The 22,828-nt window shown below is 44.0% G+C and overlaps 1 long non-coding RNA gene across 3 annotated transcripts; it reads right to left on the reverse strand.

The window, feature by feature from the left end:
* Positions 1–6,036: 6,036 nt before the first annotated feature.
* On the reverse strand, positions 6,037–21,085 carry LOC137845332 (uncharacterized). Of its 3 annotated transcripts, XR_011090172.1 has the most exons (4): positions 20,944–21,085; positions 20,441–20,596; positions 10,377–10,578; positions 6,037–6,772 (listed from the first exon to the last, which is right to left on the reverse strand). It is a non-coding gene; the product is annotated as an uncharacterized lncRNA (long non-coding RNA). The 3 variants fall into 3 exon arrangements; XR_011090171.1 differs by lacking the exon at positions 20,441–20,596; XR_011090173.1 differs by lacking the exons at positions 6,037–6,772; positions 10,377–10,578 and adding an exon at positions 14,007–18,999.
* Between the last annotated feature and the right edge of the window lie 1,743 nt (positions 21,086–22,828).

Raw genomic sequence — 22,828 nt, forward strand, 5'->3', positions numbered from 1 at the left:
CCTTAAGGCTTTCTTCCATTATGCAGTAGTACAGTACATTTAACCACAAGCTGAGCAAACCCTTCCCTTTTTTTCCCCTTGCTCCTCGAATCTCGGGCTTTTAAAATCTCATTTGAGATGCCAGGGATTCATGTTTAGCTGCCATCCCTGAAGATGGAGTACAGGCAATAGAAGACACCCAGCCCATTAGGCAACATGGTACTTAGCTCCCTGAAGACTGTACTCAAAAAAAGAAAAAGGAAAAAAAAAAAAAAAACACGCAGACTTTTAAGACTAATTGGTTCCAAAATATACTCCCCATTCGCTCCCATTATAGCCCCTCTAGGGATAACTTCAGTGAAATAACTGGTGATATTTAGGTAGCTGACACTAAGCAGGCTGCGCAGGGAGACTGCGGAAAATAGTCCCCAGGCATTTTTGTCACCCAGCTGTTCAAATGTTTAAGCTTCATAAAAACGCACCTCCCTGATAGCCTCTTGGTTTTTCTTTGTCCTCTCAAGCTCCATAACAAACCTTTGCGGGACCTGTGCTCACCTCTAGCACAGAAGGCTCCCTGAGAAGCCGTTCCCTCTCGCATTTGTTAATCTCCCAGATGACATTCACCAAACCCCAGCTTGGCATTTTCTGTTCTCTCGTTCCGAAATTCCCATTACCCACTGCACAAGGTTCCAGCTCCATAACCGATGCTGAATTGAAAAATCAATACTATTTTGAGGAAGAAGCTTTGATAAATAAACAGAGTATTTTAAACCAGGTAGCATCCTGAGCCAGGGAGAACTTACCCCAGCCTCCAGCAGCAGCCAGCACGGCCCTGGAAAACTGTTCCTACTGCAGTGCTGTCAAATCTACAAAAGGTGGGAAAACTGAAGTTCTGCTCATGGTCCAAACTCAGTTTGTGGCATGAGATTTGTTGTACAAGCACAAGTTCCTGAAAGCTGGGGATTTCAGATAAAAGTCAAGCTTTCCTGATAGTGGAGAATAGCTTGAAAGTAGACAACCGCATGGCAAAAAATCTACACCCTCAGGACTTATCTGCAACAAATCTGTGTTCTCCAGTAACAACACGGCTGTTTTGAGACGATTGATCTTACAAATCTGGGGCCAGACAACATTTTCTGTACCACTGCTTGTTAGTTTGACAGGCTTGCTCTCCTTGTCTGAAAAAATGGGTCTGACCACCCTTGCTTTTGCTGCTTTAATCTGTTAAACCACCCGAGATGCTCCAAGCAAGCTATTACCAGTACTCCAGCTGTGCATTTTACTACAGCAGGGAGGAAGAGAGGAGCATTTTATGGAGACGTGGTGTTTTAAAACTTCTGTTTGCACATGTTAATTGGGATTAGTCTAACATCTATTATACTTACGGCTCAAAGCCTATTGTTAAGGAACACAAGCAAAGTTGTTCTGGAAAAAAAAAATAAAAAAAAACACGAGGCTAGGAATTGAATTGCTTGCATGTTTTGCCTAAAAAGCTTCTATTTGGAAGCCAAAACTCTCATGCTACCTAGAGCTTGTGGTGTTCATTATCCTAAAAGAAAGCAGAATTTAAAAACTGATGATGGGGACCAGGTGTTTAAGATGACAGAGTGATCAAAGGGCAACGTGCTGTTGTAGCAGCACGACGGGAGGAAGCAGCAGGTCAGAGAAGCTCTCCCTCTGAAAGCAGGGGGATGGAGTAGATAAAAACATGCAGGTAAAAAGAATATCTGCTCTTTAACTTAATTCAGTTACGAATATTCTGGTAGTGCTGGCTAAATTCTTTAAGCAAAAAATTACCCAGGCCTGTATTTAGCTGGGCCCTCTGCGCTGCATGCCTAGCAAGTACAGTTCATTGGCACCACCCCACCCAACTCCTTCCTTGGTTTTCTTCCACGTCTAACGAGACACCTGACACTCCTAAGTGCTTTGCTTCTGAAAAAATACAGCTCTCCGTTCTCTAATTAGCTACACCACATCTATTAGCCTGCAAACAGCCTCACTTAACATCTCCAGTCCCACTAACGTGGCTTTAAGCACAGTTTTCCCAGCTTTGATACCTGTGACAAGGCTAATTGCTACTCTTGCTGTTTGTCACATTTCAGATGGTGTTGACAGCACTTTATTGAAAAATAAAGAGAAAATGGCCACGGCTCCAAAGAAGTAAATCTATACAGAAAAATGGGGAGCTAATAACTGGTGAGTTATTAGCTGGTACATCCTAATCGAGTTCTGGGGTCCTTATACAACAAGGCTATTAAAATTCAGTTCCTACCAGTGCCACCCTAAACTTCAGCTTTCCAGGCAGGAGATGATGCCAGCTGAGCAGAGCAGTGCCCGCCTGTGCCTGAGCAGCTCCTCTATCAGGCCAGGTGCTGCCCTAAGGCTGTTTCTATTCTAACAACCACCGTGCCCTCCAAGAAACAATCCCCGGAGCTCCAGGTTAGAAACAAGAGCGTTTGGCAACGTGAGAACATGTCTGTCCAAGTCCCTTCCAAAAGAAAATTGAGACAGACGTGCAGAGCTGCCACGTCCCAAGGTCAGCATCACTCCACCAATACACGAACGAAAAAGCTCTTTCTGGTGGCCATCGTGCTCGAGATACCTTTCGCAATGCCCTACCTAAGCTGCATTAAAAATGCCAACATTTCTTGCAGCCACCACCCCGCCGTGCCGCCTGCTCGCTGGAGGCTCAGGATGCTTCCTGCAGCCGGGCCTTGCCATTTCCAAATGTAATCAATGCTGACATTATCAGGAGCATGAAGCCTAAGCGCCATTAATTGTTAATGAGGGAAGTTTAGCTTTCGGGTGTTGTAGCTAGCGAGAGAAAAGATGTCTTTGAGCAGCTATTTGCTGCATGAGGCAAATTCTGGGTTATTGGAAAAAAAGAAAAACAACACCGCTACTGGTTCGGGCCCTACCCCCCACCCCATGTCCTAAATTATTTTAAAATAATGAAGGAAAAAGGGAAAAAGTCCTCCAGCTTTCAGAAAACAGTGAAGGAAAACACTGTTAGGGAAAAATCAAAGAGAAAGCTCGATTTGGTCTGAAAATCCTGCAAGAGCAGCACTGCACTCCCCCAGCTGGCTGACTTGCAGTAGCTAACCAGCAAAGAGGCACAAATATATATGTGTTTATATATTTATTTTTTACCTGACTGCTTAAACTCTTCCGTGAGGCTGAAATAAACACAACATACCTGCTGCTTCCTTTCAGAAATCCATTCTTGTTAACATCACCCTTGTTTTGAAAACGTCGCAGGATCTACCCGTAGCACATCAGCATACAAAGTACCGGAGGGATCGGCCCTTCCCCAAAAATCTTACAGTTCACACATGCAAACAACACGTACAACCAACAACAAACTGTAAGGCCCAGCTACACATCCTGCAAAGCTGCAAAGGTTCAGCTCAAGCTTTCATGAAGCACCTAAATTGGAAATCCTCATTTCTAATGCCCCAAACCCGGCAGTGGAGTGGCAGAGCTCAGCAGGACTGTTCAGGGATTTTTTTTTTCTGTCCTTTGGCATTTGTGTCCAAGAAGCAGCAAGCAAAGGCTGAGCTCGATGACCAAAGTCACAGCTCCTGCTCCTTTCCATGGGTGGTTTCCAGGAGCAGTAACATTAATTTAAAGCTCAAACCCTCCCTGAGGGTCCCTGCAGATTAACAGGAGGAACAGCAGCTATTTTCATTACATTCTCCTCTGGGGCTTGACACGAACAATGCGGTTGATGCCACTGTGATAACATGCTCACCTCTGCCTGACATGCTGCTGTAGCACATCCTGCTCTATGAACGAGGGCCTCAGGAGAAGACATGCTAGGCTGCTTTTTCATCCTTCAAGAGGCAGCTACAGCACAGTGACATGGCTGTTTTCCAGCTCTGTGAGGGTCTCAAACCATGCTCCCATCCCAGGCAACCGCTTGTGCAGGGTAACAGAACAGAGCCAGGATGCTGGAGGTGACAGCAGGGCACATTTGTACAGCAGAACAGCAACCTCCAGTGCCCACATTTCATCCAGATGTACGCCTAGCTATCCGGTACAGAGGGAATTCCTAGTGAGGTTAAACAAGACAGCATTTCCAGCACAGTTTGATGCTTTACCAGAGCCCATAAGCTAGAAAAAGTTTCATTTCACTTCTTCCTTCAGCTTCAGCATTTCCACAAGGCTTTGATTTTCCAGGCTCCAGCCTGAGTCCCCAGACAACTACTGCCAGGGAAGGGAGATGAAACATGTTTTTGGTTTTTGTTTGTCTCAAAGCAGCAGATGATTATGAATCACAGTCACATTTTGCAAAGCTAATGAACATAACCGATACGTGCTGGTCCTCTTTCAGATGGCAGGAATTGTGGGAGGAGAAAGAGCGTTCAGAGCAAGGTACAGAGCAAATTGTCACAGCAGCTGAATCCAGACAGACTGGATACAGCAGGACTCAAATCACTTGCCTGGATTTCGGATGCTCGTGTTCATCTGGTTAACACTTTGGAGCGGGCACACCAGTCTGCTGTGTTTCTCAACAATTCACCGCACAGATTCGCCGTATCTCTGTTTTAATGCTTTCCTGGTGGTTTAGGTACTTAACTGTGCCCTTGGTCAATCAGCCCAGGATCACAATATTAATGTCTGAAGACATCAGATAGCCAGATAAATTATAGCTGTGTCAGATGAGACAAGCGCACGGTGAGAGTTGGGTATTAAAAAATGTTTAGACAAAGGTGACATTCCTGAAGTGAGGCAGTTATTTTCGAAGCATTTTGAGCAGATCAAGAAAGGGTAAAAGTGGGTTGATAATTACCAAAGTCATGCTGTCGAGCGTGTTCAGCTCTAACACCTTTCAAGATTGATGATAGTTTATTGGTAAGAACGGGCGCATTAAACGTGTCATCGGCAAATTTAGTAACCATCAGGGCTACCTCGGGGGGCTGAGGCTTCTCGTTGCTGGTTTCAGAGTTTCTGCCTGCAGTCCCCAGCCCAGCACAGCCATGCACGGCGCCTCCGGGCTCACAGGGATGGATGCTGCCACGCACCCCTCTCTGGAGAGGCACCACAACCAAACTCCAAAGTGTCTTGCACACTTTGTCTACAAATTCCTTTTCTGCTTGGGCCATCTGATAAGACCAGACCCCTCCACAGACAGCTTTCTAACCTGTCCTCAGACACAGAGGATGCAGCTTCCAAACATGCTTTGATCTGCATGTTCCCATGTAAATATGAATTGGCTGAACCTGATCTCCCATCAATCTTACATCTCCAGTTTGTTCCTCCACTCTTGTTTTCTATCTCAGCGCAGCTTTATGTTATGTTGTTACCCTGGAGCTGTGGCGTAATCCTTGTTATTTACTTTCTAGTTTCCTACTCAAATCCAGACTTATTTTCCCCTCACAAGTTGCTTGCTTTTTTTAATTTTGCAATTCATTTTCAACAGCTGCAAAAGATTGCCCTGAATATAAAATGCCTGTCTCTAAAGTTATCCACAAATCCATAAACATCTTGGCTGAGATGCAAATAACGTAAGCTTCCTCGCTGCATCTTGTTCAGAGACAAATGTCGGGGGCTGAGGTTGCAAACATCCAGCCCATTCTTCCTCCAGCAGGATTTGGGTACCACAGCAGGGGAAAGACTGCCTGGGACAAAATCAAGCTACCTGGCAGTGTATTTGCAAAGCCTGCTGTGTGTTTTTTTGTTCTGTACCAGACACTTGACCTCGTGTCCTCTAGAGCAGCCTCTGCTGACTTCAGCAGGTGCTGGTTTGGGTCCTGGGAGCACCAGTGCCAGGAACTTTAGGAGAACAAACCCTGTTCTTGCAAATTTGAAGGCTGGTTTTGCAAGCTTATGAGGTGTAGCTACGTTGGATTGGCTTTAGAAGAGGAATTTAACGTTATCTGAACAAAACCTGAGCTAAGTAACTACAGCATTAAGCAGGATTAGAAGTACAGGCCTTTGGAGTTGCAGGTTTAAAGCCAAGTTCAAACCACCTGAACACAGCCTGGCCTGGGGCACAAGCCCTGAACACGAGCAGGGGAGTCTGCACCAAGGCAGATTCACTTTCTAACCAGCAAAAAAAAAGACAACCCTCCCCACCAGCCTGTCCCTGAATGCTCTGAGATTGAAGAATATGCCTTTTATGCTCCATTTCCACACCCTTCAGATGCACTTGGTTCTCTTAGCACCGAGGATGCTGGAGGGTTAACATGGTGATGCTCTCAGCAGGAGGAGGGAGGGGAGACCCCAGGCTTCAAAAACAGCTGCGGGGCACAAGCACTTTTCATAAAAAGCCCAAATTTCCAGAGACACTGGCTTTGAAACGCATTAACATGTGGGTCATGCAATTTGAAGCAACTACAGAGCCCTAAAAATGTGAGTTGTCTGCTAATGATCCCTTTTCCAAGCCTCCCCCGAAGTTCTGTCCCGTGCAAAAACGGCAGCTCCAGAACCAGGCTCGAGTGAGGCATCCCTCGGTGCCCCATTTCCAGGCTGCACCATCCCAGCAGGATCTGTGTGCATGTGTGAGCACCGTGATATATGGGGCTGAGGCATATAATCGGAGCAACAGTTCAGTCTGCTGATATATTAGTGTAATACTCGGGATGATGCAGGAGTATCAGAACAGGCCCATCTGATAACATGTACGAGTAATTCATCACCAGAATGAGTTCCTTCAATGATGTATTACACGGGAAAAAAAGAATGCACCATCTAAGGGGGGAAGCAGGTCCAGCAGAGGAGGAAGCTGTTTGTTACCAGGGTGAGATATTCACAGAACCTAAAGGGCTTCTTTGCCACCAAGGTGCTGGCGCTGTGCAAAAAAACACATGATGAGCATCCACCCTCTTCGTTCCCACCCTCCAGTACAAACCTAGTTAGCTGACCACTGGGAACAAAAGAAACTTCATTTCTTATGCACTAGAACCACAAACCTGAGTGCTGCATTCAAAATTCATATCGAGAATCCCCTCGGATTTCTTCAGAGTGTGGGATCTGCAGTTTAAGCACTTTACAACTTTGCAGATTAAAATAAATTCAATGAAGTGATTTTTAATTTCTTATTCTATATTGATTTGCTTCTTTCTTTTGGCTTTTTGAGCCTATTTAATTTAGTCCAAACTAATCCAGTTGGCTAGTGGGAGGAACAGAAGGGAGGGGAGAAGAGCCTCTTCCTTATAAATCCAGAGTGGCTTGTGTTCTTTAATATCTGCAGTATATAAGTTCTTTGTATCTATAGAGATGACAGAACAGTGTAATGAGAAATGATTTTGAAGTAGTAATTTAAACCCTATACAATAATGACAGCGAGAGATAAATAATTAATGTTGCACATTTTTTCAGTGCTTTTCATCTCAGGGAGTCTCCAGACTCCTTGCAGTCTTTATAATTGACAAGAATCAATTCACTCAGCGTTCACACATCCATCCAAACAGAACACAGGCCCTGCAAAAGAACATGCGGAGAGAGACTGCAGACAAGGCTGGGGCTGGGAGTAACGAACAGTTCACAGCAGAGGCGGTTTCAGGGACACAGGGAGCTATTGGCCTAACCAGAATTTGGCTGGAACTCAGGGGTTGTCATCTGTGGATTTTCAAAATGTGTCACCGAGTGGTTTGGAAAACCCTCGGGTTTGTCTTACTGCTTACCTATTGCAGGTGAGCTGATAAAGGAAATAGATCCAACACCGAATTGCCAGGCAGAAGGCCAGCCCAGGTGAATCCAACACCACTTGCTGATGTTTTCACACCCAGTGAAAACAGACAGTGCTCAAAGCCTCCTCTAAGAGCTGAGCACTTACTGCTCTTAAGCTATAAGCTGGCACCAGTCACCCCGTGGCACGTTGTGATTTTATTTCTCTTCTTCCTGAGCCACCCTTCCAGTTCAGAAATGCAATTCCCTTTCCTGAGCAGCCCACCTTCCCAGCACACCCAACTTCTGCCCGAAGTGCAGCCTGCTGATTCTGGAGGCCTGGTGGGGAATACAGCTGCAGAACAGCAGCAGCATTAGCAATTACTCTCCCCATGAACCAGCGTACAAGAAAGGAACACGTTAAATCGTACACGCTACAAAAGCAGAACCAGCCTTGTTTTTGAAGAGACTCACACAAAACATTTCATGCTTCCCCTCCACCACCACCTTTTTCATGCCTGGAGAGGCAATAATTTCATTAAGTGATTAAGTGCTTTTATTCCTCTGACTCATAGTTCATAAGACATACGAGCATGAATATCAATTAGTGTTTCTTACAGAGAAAATAGGACGGAAAGAAAACATTCCCGAGCAGTGGAGCAAGCATGAGCTCAACTGTCCTTAGCACCCCGGTGTAAATCATCAGCAGCTCTGTCAACACAGCTGGAATACGTGGGGGTAGAACCAGTCCAACACTGGAAGGCACCCAGCAAGCCCAACTTCAAACTGCTCGAGCAGCTCCACTAGCAGCTAACAGAGCTAAGTCAGGACTAAAACCTTTCCTTCAGGTGAGTTCTAATGCCAGAGTGCAACTACTTGCTTCCCCAAAACAATGGGACCAGCTAGTTCGCTTCCTCTCCAAGCTTTCAGACAGGTGAAGCCTCGATGAAAGCTTGACAGAGATGTTTGAGGAATGACACAGAGCAGTGATTGTTTCATCGGTGGGCGAGAGATCCCCGTGCAACTAATCATTTCCAAAATACCTTGAAAAATGGCACATACCATCTTGCAGAATTACTGCTATTGGGAGGTTTCCACACACACACCCCCTGATGGAAAAGAACAGAGTTGGAGCTCAGCTAAAGAGAGGGCTTCAGAAAAAGATGGATTTTGTTTACGATGCCCACCAGCGAGCTAGAGCAGGGTGAGCACAGGCTGCATTTTGCCTGCTGCACTCTGAGAATAGCAACCTCCAGCCTCCAGAAATAGCATTTCATTGCCTCGAGTAGCAGAAGTTTGCACTTTTTTTTTTTTAATTAAACCAGCTTGACTGGAAAACATCCATTTATAAAGGAAGTCTCAATGAGCAGAAATTTGCATTTATTGATACCTAAGCATTTTAATTCAGTGCTCTTTGCTCATTTTCAGCTAAAAGCTGCATCATTAGTGCCCTCCCAAGATTTCAATGGCTGAGGCTGTAGCCATCAAGAAACATCCATTAACTGTTCCTCACCCACTACTGTCCTCTTCATTTGAGATTACTTTTCTTAATCATCCCAGATTTCTTTCCTGGACTTCAGACATTAAGAATTGCAGTAATTAGGTACCTAAATAGAAGGTAGTTAGAAATGGTGTGGCTGATGCATTTTAGATTATTTACGTACATCATCATTTCCTGATTGGAAAATGCTTTATTTGAATGTATTTAGAGGAGTTAAACTGCTTAAATTTGATTTAATAAGATAGTAACTTTATGCTTAAAACCTTCCACTAATGGAACACTCCTCAGCGCAGTTTCTGGAAGTTTGATGAATAATAAGGGGGTTTGTCTTAAAGCATTCACATTCCACTCAGCCTGATTTAAGTAACACTTGAATACAGTTTGCCACTGCTCTTAAATTACCCTTTGCTAGACCAGAGCTACTCAATTTCACTAGACTGGAGCTGCTTGATTTTAAAGAAAATCAGAATGGAAGTTATTGTGAATCCATGTGATTTTAACTAGCCTTATACCAACCCAGGATAGCACAGTTAAACTGCTGTAAAACTTTAAATAACGTAAGTTCGGCTGTTTGTTTTTTTTTCCTAGTGTGGAAACCCCCTGATTTTCCATGGAGCCATGCTCAATAGTTTGGAAATTTGATGTTTTTGTTGCTTCTGCTTCTAAAAAACTAATTGCAAAAAGGGAGCAGCTGAAGAGACAGGAGTTTGATTTTTTCTATTAGGGATCCTACAAGGAAAGGATTAAAATAGATCCTCAGGAGGTGCAGGTTTCTCTGAGCCCTAGAAGCATTGCCCTGGTCTGTACTAAATCCTGTTTTCTCTCCCTAGGAAGTAATTTCAATTTCAACAACTATCAATCAATTACAAAATGGCAAGTATTAATTACCACTTCATTTTATGTTTTCGTTGCTAAATTTATATGCCAGCAACAGCTACTGGACATGAACTTTCATGGAAGGCACAGTACTTTTCTCCTGGGCTTAATATTTATCATCTAGATCAAACAGTTTCAGAAGGTTAAAGAAGGCAGGGTGCCCAGAGACATCAGCTGGACCACATTCTGTATTTGTGATGCCTTGCTTGCCTCCAAGTTACGGCCTTCGGGGATGTAGCTGTAATAAATAATAAGCAACATCTATTTCATTCTTTAAAATGCCTGTCCAATTTCTGGAAGAAACATTCCCTCAGTGGAGCTGGTTTTTCTACCAGGCACAAACGAATACGCCCTGAGTCAACTTTGGCTGCCAGAGCCCCGCAGGAGCCGGAGGAAATATTCCACTTACGCTTCTGAAGTTCTGGCTCCAGATGACAAAGAGGCGTGGGAGTTGCAGTAGTTTCATTCAAGCCCACAAGTAAATGAAAATCAGCTTCTAACCACACGGGCCCTTACACTACACCGAGCAAGCACCGACTGTCGATTCCCCTGTCACAGCACCACGCTGCAGCCTTAACCACGAGGGCATCCTCCAACAAAAGGTCACGCAACTGCAAGAAGAGAAAAACACTTTCAGAGAATAGATGCTGTAGCAGAAAACGTTCAGAGAAGGACACTTGTGTCAGAGGAGAGCCAAAACTGAGGCCACCCACTACAGTACTGCTTACTCAATGTGTAAGCTCAGGAGAGCACCTATTTCTTTTGTAACTATGAGCAGGAAAAGCTGCAGAGATTGAAAAATAATTCCATAAGACCCATCACTCTATTTGTTTTTCAAGCCTATTATGGATGGAATCAGACAAGCTTCCTGAGTGGCAGCAGGGAAGGTAAGTTTGGGCTTGTAATTCAGTATTTAGCAGAGGGTTTAAAGCGGCTTTGGTAACCACTGAACACACGGAACCTTCAATAAGTTGCATCCAGCCAGACGCACGTTTTTGCCTCCTTGCTGTTCTCTCAGCACTGAGGTCTCATCTCAAAGGTCAGCCTGTAGGAAACCTGAGCCTAGCCAAGAGCTCCTTCAAATCAAGGTAACTTTTTGCTGCATTTCAGTGTGCTTTGAGTTAGGAACCAGGAAACACGGATAGTATTAAACCTGCTCAAAACACCCATGAACAACTGGTGCTGAGCCTCTGACAAAAGGTTTTACATGGCATAAATAAAATATGAGCTTTGCTAAAATCCAAAGGGGCAGACGACAGTCTCTCAGCACTAAGACTTGCCTTGTTGCAGATGTACGCAATTATAACTTCCAGAGAGGCTCAGCTTCGAGTTCCTCTGGGACACGGGACGAAGCCAGTCGATGATTGTGTCTCCAGCAGGGATCATCCGCTCCTCAGTTTGATCTGTTGTCTGCTCACTTTTCCTTTTAGCGCTTGTGAATGAGAACAGCATGGGTGATGGCCACGGCTATCGAGTGCCACTGATTCGTTTTCATCCCCGTGTTGATTTCATATTGATCAGTGAACTGAAAGACTTAGTCAAATTCTGTCTCGGCAGAACTGCCCCTGATGCTTCTGTTCTGATGTTTTTGAAGAATGCAGAGCTCTTCCCTTCTCTCACAGTTTCTGTGCAGTGCATGGTGAAACTATTTATCACATAATACTGAGACCGGGCCCCGTTGTGCCACTGTACAAGTACAGTTACAGCAAGGAAGCTCAGAACCAAGGCTTCAGTCTAACAAGAAACATTAATGCAAAAGTCAGATGTAGGAACATTATCCTTGTCTTGCACATGCAGGATTTCAGGATGGAAAGATGAAGGCTCTTAGCCTTTTTGCACTGATGTAGATATGTAAAATTTCAGAATTAAACCCTATCCCCCAGTCCAGTGTCTTAAATGCAAGACATTTTCCATTTACATAGATGCACGGCATACACAATATCTCAGACTGCCTGGAAAGACTGTTCAGATGGTCTGGCATCAACAACTGTGGGTAAGGAAACAGCTTCCCTGTCCCTCCTTCCCAAGGCAAAACCAGCATGAGCAACATTTTGGGTTTTCATCTGCCAGAAGCAGTGATTCTTGTCTCCCAGGGCACTGAGCAGACAGTCGGCTGCTTCCTGGCCAGGTCAGCAGTTTAACATGCCCTAATAAATATCCCTCCCTTGTCCAGAGTATTTGTGATAAAGGCTAAACGCATGATTTTGGCAGCGATGTTCTTACAAGCCTGTGGCCTGTAAAACTGTCAAGACAAATGCCTTCTTACATTTTCTTTCTTCAAGTTGAGCTAACAAGTAGTTATCAAGGGAAGCAGCTTAGATAACCATTGACTGTGACTGATCACTGGGTGGACCTTCCTCTGTGCCCAGCACTGTTCAATGCTTCTTTTTATGGTTTCTCCCCTGAATGTGAAGGCAGAGTTAACTCTAGGAGCTGCAGTAAACACAGGAGGTGAGCTCAGCACCCTACTGCTACAGAGAAGGCACATCAGGAAAATAAAGCACAGGAGCTTTTGAACACTGGTCCTGTGAAAGCAGCAGCCTGCCAGCAGTGGCCTTGGTTTACTCTCAGAGCTGACAGCACGTGCTCTGGCAACAAATCCTCCCAGCTCCATCTTCTTCCTCCATCTGAAGACACACACCACCAGCAAACCACCCTCGATGTAGCTGAAAGCAAGCAGGCAGCACAGTGGTTTGTTGGTATGCAGACGTGTTTGGTCATACTGGTGGTTTTGGCAACATGGACACCCTTCAAATCAGAGGACGTCTTTAGCTACCAAATTTATTTGCATCAGTCACAAAACGGTTGTCGAAAGGAAACCACTCAGCCCTTACTGACCTGTGCTAACTGCCAACAGCACCAAACCCAGGCCCTTTCACAGTAGCCCAGCTTGAGCCATGAACAGCAGGAGGGGAAAAATAACATTTCTGCCTCTAGAAAGAGGTGAACACAATATACCCGTGCCTGTTTATTACCTGCAGTCTGTTATAGCAGCAATAATTCCGGGTAATATAGACAGGGCTTTTTATTATACAGTCTGAGCAGCCAACAGTTCAGGGTTAACAGGTTATGTACCTGTACCTGTTTATTATGCAGTCTGTTGTATTGCAGATTAAATTGCTTTTTCTTCCTGTGTACAAAAGGACTGAGATTTTACATCTTCAAGCCAAACACCATGTCTTTCACGAGCAATTCATTTCTTCTTGGGCTATCCCCTGCTTTTCCAGCACTTACTTCTTACACCAGACGTGCCTGCTAACTGCTGCTTCTGAAGAAAGAGCTTCGTGTAGCTGTGGTCTCCTTTCTGACAGCTCTGCGATTTTGCTGTCTTAAAGCAACATCATGTCTTCTTGTATCACACTATCTCAATCAAAATGCAGACACGGAATGAATATTTGATGCTGTGAGGCAGCCAAGGACCAGTAACACAAAGCTCGCTGTTTCAAAGGCAGCATCGTTGTGCAAAATGTGGTTTAGCTACAGCTCCTTTCCTCCTGCTCTTCATTACAGGTGTACCACAGCTTGGTCTTAAAAGTTCATTGTGATAGAGAATGAACTAAACACGTGAGAATAACACATTGCAAAGACAGCTGAGGACCTCGCCTAACCCAATCCATACCCTAAAAATCTGCCAGCTGAATCCCACCTTTGGGCTTTACATTAAATGGAAGTTTGACATTAACTTCCATTCAAAGCCAGCTCGTTCCAGCAACATCAAATAGGTACAAAATTAGTACAAGAGGGAAGGCGAAAAATCAATTTGGAGTAATTCTGCTCTTACATGATTGTACTCAGTCTTTTTCTACCTGTTATTGCATATTCAATTCCAAGTTTTCAAGGCCTTAAAAAAAAAAAAACTGGTGCTGGAAGGAATTAACTTCCCCTTGTTCTGCTAATAGAGCAATTTTCCACTTGTCACTAAAAATATCAAGGTAGGAGGTGTTTGTAGCAAGGGTTACATGTGAAGAAAGGGAATTTGGCACAGGCTGCAGGACACCATTTGTCTGCAAATGTCAAAATTTCATGAAAGAGACTTCCTCCTTTTTCACAGACAAAAGACCCTATGGCAAAGCAATTCACCTCCAGGTCTCTCTCTATGCTAGAGATGGAAAGAAAATGTGGGAAACCCCACTTACACCACCCGGGAGCTGCAACCTGCGGGAGGATTAGAGGAATAGCTTCGCTGGGCAGGGCTAATCCCGAAGCTCATCCCCTCTGTTCCTGCTGCTCACCTCCAGCAGCCCCAAGCTCAGCTGATTTCTGTAAGAATTCATTTCACTAGTGTCAGAAAACAGCCCACAGAAGAAGTGGTGGGAAAAACCAGCAGTTTGCAGGTCTGAAGGAAAACATCACCACCTCTGCCTAGGTTTCTTCTCCCTAAAACAGGGTGGCAGCATCATTTCTTCCACATCTCTTTATTCATCAAAAGGCAGGACTCAGTGTAACAGCACTGATTTCAGGCAGCAACGACAGTCATTAGTCTAACAAAATAAAACCCTGTGCAACTACAGACCTCCGTCTGCTGGACTGATTCCAGGTGACACGTCCCCTCCTAATGCCTCACCTCCACATTCTCCCTGGCCTGTGTCTCAGCGAGTCCTTTAAAAGCAATCAGCCCTGGCGAACTCCTCTGCCTCCTCAGGAATGCAGCAGGGTTCTGAGAGCAGTTCTATCTATATGGAAATGCAGATTTCAAATATATCCGTCCTAGTAATCAAATCCAGAGGAAACAATCCCCTAATATGGAGCTAATAAAAGTTGATTTTAAGTCAGCCTGAAGCGATAAGCAATAAGGAGCAGATTTATAATGGTGGCTTTCATTATTGCTGTTTTTGTTCTTTACAGTCTACACCAGCATAAACCTATCGGTCAGCTCGCTACTGAATTTACCTGCATTCCCTAACCTCCCTTAGCTCAAACCATGCTTCTTCTTCCATTCAAATGGCTCTAAATCTGTCTGCCTACACAGAGAGGTTAGGTAAATCATGGGAACTTTACTTACTTCAATGAGCAGGTGGAGAGGCGAGGCAGGCAGCCTTTCCCCGCATCCCCCCAGCCTCACGCTTGCAAACACAAGCCCTGTGCCATTAGAAGGCAGCGCTGCCCCCAGAATTATTGAGCAGTCATCGAGATCCTTTTTTTCAGGTACCAACAAGGCCATTAACTTCAGAATGAAAAACAGTCACTGTAACTGCAAGAGATGAAAACATGAGAAGTCCTGGGCCTTAATATGGCCAAGTGAATTTTTCCTGTTTCCTCCATCCCCCCTTGCCCCCGGGGATCTTTCGCTATAAAAAGCAGCGATCATCTCGTATTGGAAACAGAGTCAATCCCTTCTCGGTGGTGCAGTGAGGTGCTTCCACAAAACCCAGTGGAAGATGTTTGGCGAGGCCAAGCAGTTTACCAAGTGACAAGCAGAAGCCAGTTGAGAGAAACAGAATAAGTTTTAAAAGACGTGGATAAATCAATCCCGACCAACCCCAGTGGAATCCATCTGTCAGTATATCTAAGAAATAAGCATCCTTCCATCTCACTAAACTCCAGAGGATTAAGTCACCTTTATTAAATCCTTTTTGGGCCATCTATATCCATGGTAAACACCATTTTAAACAAAAGTCACGCCACAAATTATTTTGACCTTTTGATTAAAGGACACTGCCACCACAGCGACTGCTGTATGATTACACTCCAGTCTCTGCACTGACCATCTATTCAGATGAGCATTATCCATAAAATTCACTACGTTACTGAAAACAATTAGTGTCAATCATTAGCATGCTTGGATTTCAAGAGGATCTTTATCAAGACCGAAAAGAGCACAAGCCAGTCTGTCAGCTCAGCTCCTATCTATATAAATTAGCAATATTTTCCTGCAGCAAAACAGGACTACAAAGGCAAATAAAAGCTTATTTTAATCAAGACACAGCACCTCCTGGGACAGTAACTATCAAACCAGCCCGTCCAGGGCCTCATTTCAATCAGCCAGTCGAGGAGTGAAGCTTTTCTGCAGAGCTCACACAGACATAGGACATGCGAGCCTCAATCTCCAGGCCTTGTCTGCTGCAGCTCCATGTGGCCAAGGTTAAAAACAGATCCTTCCACTTAAACCCTCCATCACACCGCCACCTGGGACTGCAGAGAACCAGGTGTTTTGTCTAAACTGATCTGGGCTGCTCAGCTCCACTTACAGAGGGCTGGAAGGATCTGCCAGGCAGGAAGGTAAGCGTATTGGAGCTGCACCTCAAGAAATGTAGAACCAGGTCAGGAATATTAGGGTTGTACTCATTACAGGAACAGCAGGATGATCAAACCCTCTGTCTCCAGGGCTGCCAGTCTTCTTTCACTGCCATTAAATTCACTTGAAAGGAGCTCTCTGAAGATGTTAGGCTATGCAAAGTTTCAGCCTGCTGTAGCATAGAGGCAGACATGCTTCTCAACAAAACACTGCTTTTGCACAAAGCTGAGGCATAAAACCCCCAAAATTTGGTACACGTCATTCATAATTACAAAATAGAGCAGCAGCTAGCAATCAATACGTTACTGCATGAACACAGAAACACAAAACTAACGCTGTAGTGAATCCTCCCTTTTTAAAATGAAAACCTGCTCTTCTGTTTGCCAGCTGGGGCTGATATTACAAAATGTCAGAATGGAAGAGGCCATATCCTGTGCTGTGGTTCCCAATTTAAGAAAAAGATTTACGATCTCAAGGCCTACATCGCAGTATGGGTGATTAGAGGAGGTGAATGGGAACCTTAGGCTCCAGCAGCAGCGAGTGAGAAAATTCACTTGATTTCCAGGAAAAAGTCAAAATGCAAATTCAGAACGTGAGAAGGCAGGAGCCCGGCCGAGCCTACCCATCCAATTAGGGCAGCTTCAGGAAAGTCTTCCTTTTTTCTCATTTAGATTTGATCATGAGCTGGGAATAAATCAGGGCTACAATGAAGGGAAATGATTTGGTGGAATTCGAAAAGACTTCCAAGAGTTATTTAGAGGCAGAATAAAGAAGACTTTATTGGTTAGCAGCTGTGTCAAAGGGCTGAATGAATGCCAGAACTCCCACGTAGACCTGTTAAGGTATTCTGTTCAAAATGACCATTTTTCCAGTGGCTACTTCTATCAAAAAGGTTCACTGACATGATTTTAAAAAGGTCCTTTGGGGAGGAAAAAAGGAAAATCAAGTTTTAAGTGCCATTATTCCACTTTAGCACAGGCAGAAGGGTTTCAGGACTAAGACTTAAAGTAGTTTTAGATCCGTTTCACCTTTTTCCTCCCCAAAATTACTTTGCAAATAGAACAAGACTGTTAACAGTTTCAGAAGGAGCGAACAACTTGTGTGGCTAGTTTCCAGGCGCTCGGCACAGCCCCTTCCTGAAGAACAGTGGGCATCATACAGGCCCTAGTGGTATATTCTCCCGAGTTTGTTTTAAATAGAAGCATGCCAGGTGTATTTCCAATATTTCTGGATGCTCTACATCCTTACAGGATTTCCCTCAAGGGACAGAGCAGCCAGAAACACATCAGAAACAGACTCCCCAGGGGAGCAGCATTTCTCTGGCATACACTAAACAATATTTCCTTTTGGCAACACGACAGCTTTGCCTGCAGTACGAACAGGTGAGCCTTTGCGCATGACTCCTGTGTGATGCTGTTGAACCAATGCAAAACAAGAAGCTCCTGTGGTTACTGAGCTTAAAAACACCGCCTGATTTTTCAGAGGGATGACACAAACAGAATTACGACAGCGATTTATTTTTTAAGTGGAGGACAGCTGCCAGAAGTCCTCGATACAGCTATTTCAGTGTAAGAGTTTACTATTTGGACAAGGGAACGGTAGATTAAACTCCCAGCAAACATCTTTTATTGAACATTCACTCGAGATACCTGCTGGGAATGTTCCTAATCTTGCCCCCTCCCTGTAAGGAGGACTTACTCCCCAGAAACACACACACGATTACAAGCCCAGGTTAGACAGCAGTACAAACAGACCCACACTTTTTTTGTTTACAGAGGCTTGGTCTCCAGTGCTTGAAAGGACTAAATTGCCTGTAATAATAACTATCAAGAAAGCTCTTTGGGTAATTAACAAAGCTGACATGACAAACAAACCCAAAGAGGTAATTCCCCCAGCTCTAACATGAAATTAATGCATTATTTCTGCCCTTTCAACGCCGTAGTCAGAAAAATCCTGTAAGTCAAGGCAGGAAGGTCGACTCCATGACTTCATTGCAGGCAGATCATCAATAAACTATTTGCTGCACAAGGTATGTTTATTTTGTCAATGTGCTGGCTCCCTTTTCGCCAAGGAGTTTTGAATCAATACCCAGCCATTGAGACTTCCAACCTGCTTCGATTTCATAGATATTCCTGTCCAGTGGAAAAAAAATATCAGTGGAATTAAACTGCAAGACCATCCTCTGCTCTGTCTTAACTTGGAATAAACAGGAAAGAGGTGGAAGAAGTTTTCATTAGAAAATCTATCACAGCCAAGAGCACTCTCGTTGGTATCTCCACCTCTCAACACAAACTCCTTCATTAGCTGTCCCCTTCAGCATCCTATGTTCTCAGAGCTGCCCACAACTCAAGAAATCTTGCTGGGTATTTTTTGCATGCATGAGAACAAGACGTGTTCTAGTAGCAGCCTGCCCCAGAAGTAAATGCAGGCTGCATAAAGAAATGGTATGGCAATTTAAACCACGTCTCAGCATTAACTTCTGCCAGAGCTTGCGGAAAGCAAATGAAGCCCACTTACTCATACAAGCACATGCATTTCTGAGAGTACAACGAAGTGCATTGAATTGTCCCAGTGTACAGAAGAGCCACTTCCACCAGAACTCAGAAGTTCGGACTCCAGGACAGAACAGGCGTCCCTTTCTCTGTCCTCTTCAACATTTAAGTCACCCATTTTTCAGGGTGGCAATGATGCTTTGACTGTTTTCTTCTCTAGACTGTTTTTGTTCACTGCAGAACAGGACTCTGCTGTGCCTAGCGCAGCTGCCTTTGTAGTCCCTTGCTGTGTGTCTTCAAAGCACCTGAAACAGGCAAAACTTTGGGTACAGACACTGCAAGCAGAGTCATATTCTGTTACTGCCAGTTTAAGATGGAGTAATAAAAGCTTGTTGACTTAGAGCAAGGCAAGCTGCACTTCACTTTATTGGTCTTCATTAGAAATACAAGTTTTAAAAAACCCTGAAGCTTCCAGTCAAAGAGGTTGGCAGGATTAATAAATAAGGGACACATTTTAATGGGGGTGTTGTCAGCATCACCCCTTCTTTTACAAAATAGATGTGACAAAAGACAACATTCTCCCCACCCCTTACTGCATTTCCAATACATTTCAGAAGAGGAATGACTTTCCTAAATCCTGAACTGACATGGCTTCATATAAATCAATCTCCTATCACAGCCAGGAGAGAGGAGGAATAAGACAAAATCTCCTCAGCATCACTTTAATATCAGCATCTAGCCTGATTGCTTGTACATTCATTTAAGATAAGGTTTCCTAGCAACCCCAAGGATTTGTAATTAACATTGGGCTTTGACAAAGACAGGTTTTACATCCCCCAGTTTTACCTCTAGCTATAAACTGCATATAGTTACAAAACTGAGCTCGGTTTAAATAAAACATCTTGGAAGCAGTTTAACATTTAAATAGTGGAGACACTCCTTCAGGTGGCAAACCTGACTTAAAAATGATATTCTAAAATAGCTCTTTTTGGCCCCACATTGTAGCAATACTTTGCTGGGCTATTTCGAGTGCACCAGTGTGTTTTAGATAAGCCAGGGAGATTTGAAGAGCATGAATCTGAGACACCAATGCAGTTCCAGCACTGTGAGAGTCAAAATTAGATCTTTTGTTCTATGACAACAGCTAAGACTAGACATCCCTCTTCTCCTAGACTCAAGTTTTACAGCTTTTGCTGTTTACTGTTATTCACTACCAATAACAATGAAGTAAAATATCCATGTAGTATCATTATTCTAATGCCTACAAGGATAGGAGATGCAGTTACTAGCCATCACGCTGCTTGAAGGAGCCAAAAGTTATCAGTGCCATTACTCAGCTTAGTTTTACGATTATTGACATTGGTAGCATTAAATCCTAACTAGTCAGCTACAAAGCCTATGGTGAAAAGCATGAAACACCCATAAGCGTCATCCTAGAGGTGAATCTATGTTACATGCACAGAGCTAAAGCCTTACTAAATAAGACAAATGGCCCCACCAGCATCTGAACAGCTAACTGCATTAAGGAAATATAAAACTGTCTCTAACAATGACAAATTCCTCACGCAGCTTCAGCAGCACAGCTGGAGCCCCCACCTTCCTCACTCCCTTTCCTGGCCAACACTGAAAGGAGCAAGCCAGCTGTAATGCCAGGAGAAGTCGAAGCTGTTAACAGAAGGCAAGAGCGAGTGATATATTGGCTAGGAGAAAACAGGAAAAATCTCAGCTTAACAGTGTGTTACTTACAAGCAATTGAAGTCACACTTCTCTTAACAAGCCAACAGGAGACCCCCTGAGTAACAGCATTGTTCCTGAACAGAGGGTCACAGCCTTGTGTTAGGGGACAGGCAGTGTAGGCTCATGGCAGAATGGAGACAGAGTCCAGATGTGAGGCACCCATGGCTGACAGAGGACACGGGAGAGAGAGATGCCCATGACAAGCAGGCAGGTATGTTTTCTGCACCATGTTTTGAAGCAATAATGTGCTTCTAACAGAAGTTATACAATTAGATGAAAGGAAATAGTAAAGGCAGCACCACTAGATGAACTTGTATAACCTAACTTTACCACTGAAGCTGCAGAAATGAGATTTTTGATATTGCTAAAATTTGCACAGAGGAAAATCTGAATCTCAGCAACCTGACCCTTTGTTCCTGCACTCGGAGCATCATCTCCCTTTATCCCTTTGCATGTGTTCCTACAGAAGTAGTGACTGAGAGTGCTCAAACCCAGACAAGGCCGTTACTTGCCATCTTCTCTTCGTCTAAAAGAGATTCACAACTGCTCCATCCTCCCTGATGTACAGGCTTCCTCTGGTTCATTGGGGACCCATCTGCTCTGAACAAGACACAAGCCATACAAAACAAAAACCATGGTCTGCAGAGTCACACATTAATGTGAAGCTAAAGACCCACTGCGAGCCACAGCTCTCTTTTTATTCCCATCCACTACATAGGCAGCGCTGTGGTGACAAGAGTGTTAACTGGAAACAGCTGAAAATGTTTTACACCAACACATTTCAACTGGCTGAAGAGGGGCTTGGACAGAGCTATATGCTAAAGGAATAGCTTACTTTGCCTTAACAAAACATTCACATTTGACATTGTTTATGTTCTGAAACACTGTCTGTGAACAGTTGTGGAACATTACGCTAATATTGACATACCAGCTATACTTCTATCTGAAATACTTTTCCTGAAGTCATAATATTGCCATTTGCCCACAAAAACACATTGGTTTTCCTTATGAGAGCTTTGAATTTCACTTTTTCTTTCAAGTGAACTAAGAACCAGCCAAAAGGAAACTACTATGTACATGTATTTTTTATCAGCAGTTACATTTGAGTCCTCGGTAGCTTTTCAAGTATTTTGGGGTTCTCATTTTCTGAGTTCCTCCTGCCCCATTAAACTAGGGGATTTCCACAATGATAGAAGTCTTTCCCCAGCCACTTCTATTGCAGATTGTCCTGCTTTAAATCACCTCTCCATAGGCTGAAGTGGCAAAACCCAGCAATAATCAAACACTTTTTTTCCCTTTCAAGCACTGTCATAGACTCTGGGTCAATTAGGACTAGCAAAACAAAAAAGACAGGTAAAATCAGAGTGACAAAGTCAAGCTTGGTGCTGTATTAAAGCATGAGATAAAGCTCAGATGTGACAGGATTTTTAGACTAAATAACCTGCTCATCTGAGAGCTCTTCCACGTCTTTAGCTTGATCTTTTCTGTTCATATAGAGTAGGCTGCAAAGGTCAGGAAATATCAGATAGAGAAATGAGCTCTTACAATCTTTACTATTCCCAGGACACCAGGAAAAGGTAGCATCTTTCTGCAGTCTTTGGCACAACAAGCTTTTCAATAGTCAGCTTAGACATTTGAGTAACTCAAAATCCCTGTTGCATAGCCTTTGAGTTGTATAACCTTTGTATTGACAGTAGATTTTCAAGGTTGTTTTGAGGGGTTTTCTTCCCTCTCCCCTCCACACAAGCCGCCTGCATAGCTCTGCTGCTAAAAGGTTGCCGACAGTACTCAGCTTTAGAAATTGATACAGCAAAGCCTCCTACTTCTTTCAGAATATAAGCAGAAAAAGATTATTCCCTTCCTTGGAAGGAAAAAAGTAAGAAATTTGAATAAGACTCATCTCTCAAGCAGAGCCCCCTTGGCCTCATTTAGCACCCTGAGAACTTCAGGATTAAAGATGCCCTGGAACCACACTACACAGTACCTCAGCCATAACACACCACATCCATAAATTCTATTTTAATAGTATCCAGACATTCTACTTTTTAAGCAGGAGCCAGGTTTCCAGCCAGCTGAGATCCCACAGCTCCTGAGCCCATTATTTTTGTTGCTACTTACTGAAATGCCTCGAAGAACAAGAAGAAACACAACCGGGCACTACCACCACAAGACCTTCACCTGAGCTGGTTCAGGACCCTCTGTTGATCAGAGAAACCCCCTTTGCCTCACACAAGAAGTGGCAGCTTTTCTCCTTACCCCTTCCCTCATTTTTGAGTGCTTGAACTACTGCCCCTTTTCTAAAGCACACAACTTAAATATCAATGGGGATACTTAAGGCGTTAATTATCAGGGTTGCAGGCCCAGCACAGGTCTCAGGCCCAGTACTCACCCATCCGC

This window comes from Anas acuta, chromosome 27 (genome assembly GCF_963932015.1).
Source record: "Anas acuta chromosome 27, bAnaAcu1.1, whole genome shotgun sequence".
In the NCBI taxonomy this organism is placed as follows: domain Eukaryota; kingdom Metazoa; phylum Chordata; class Aves; order Anseriformes; family Anatidae; genus Anas; species Anas acuta.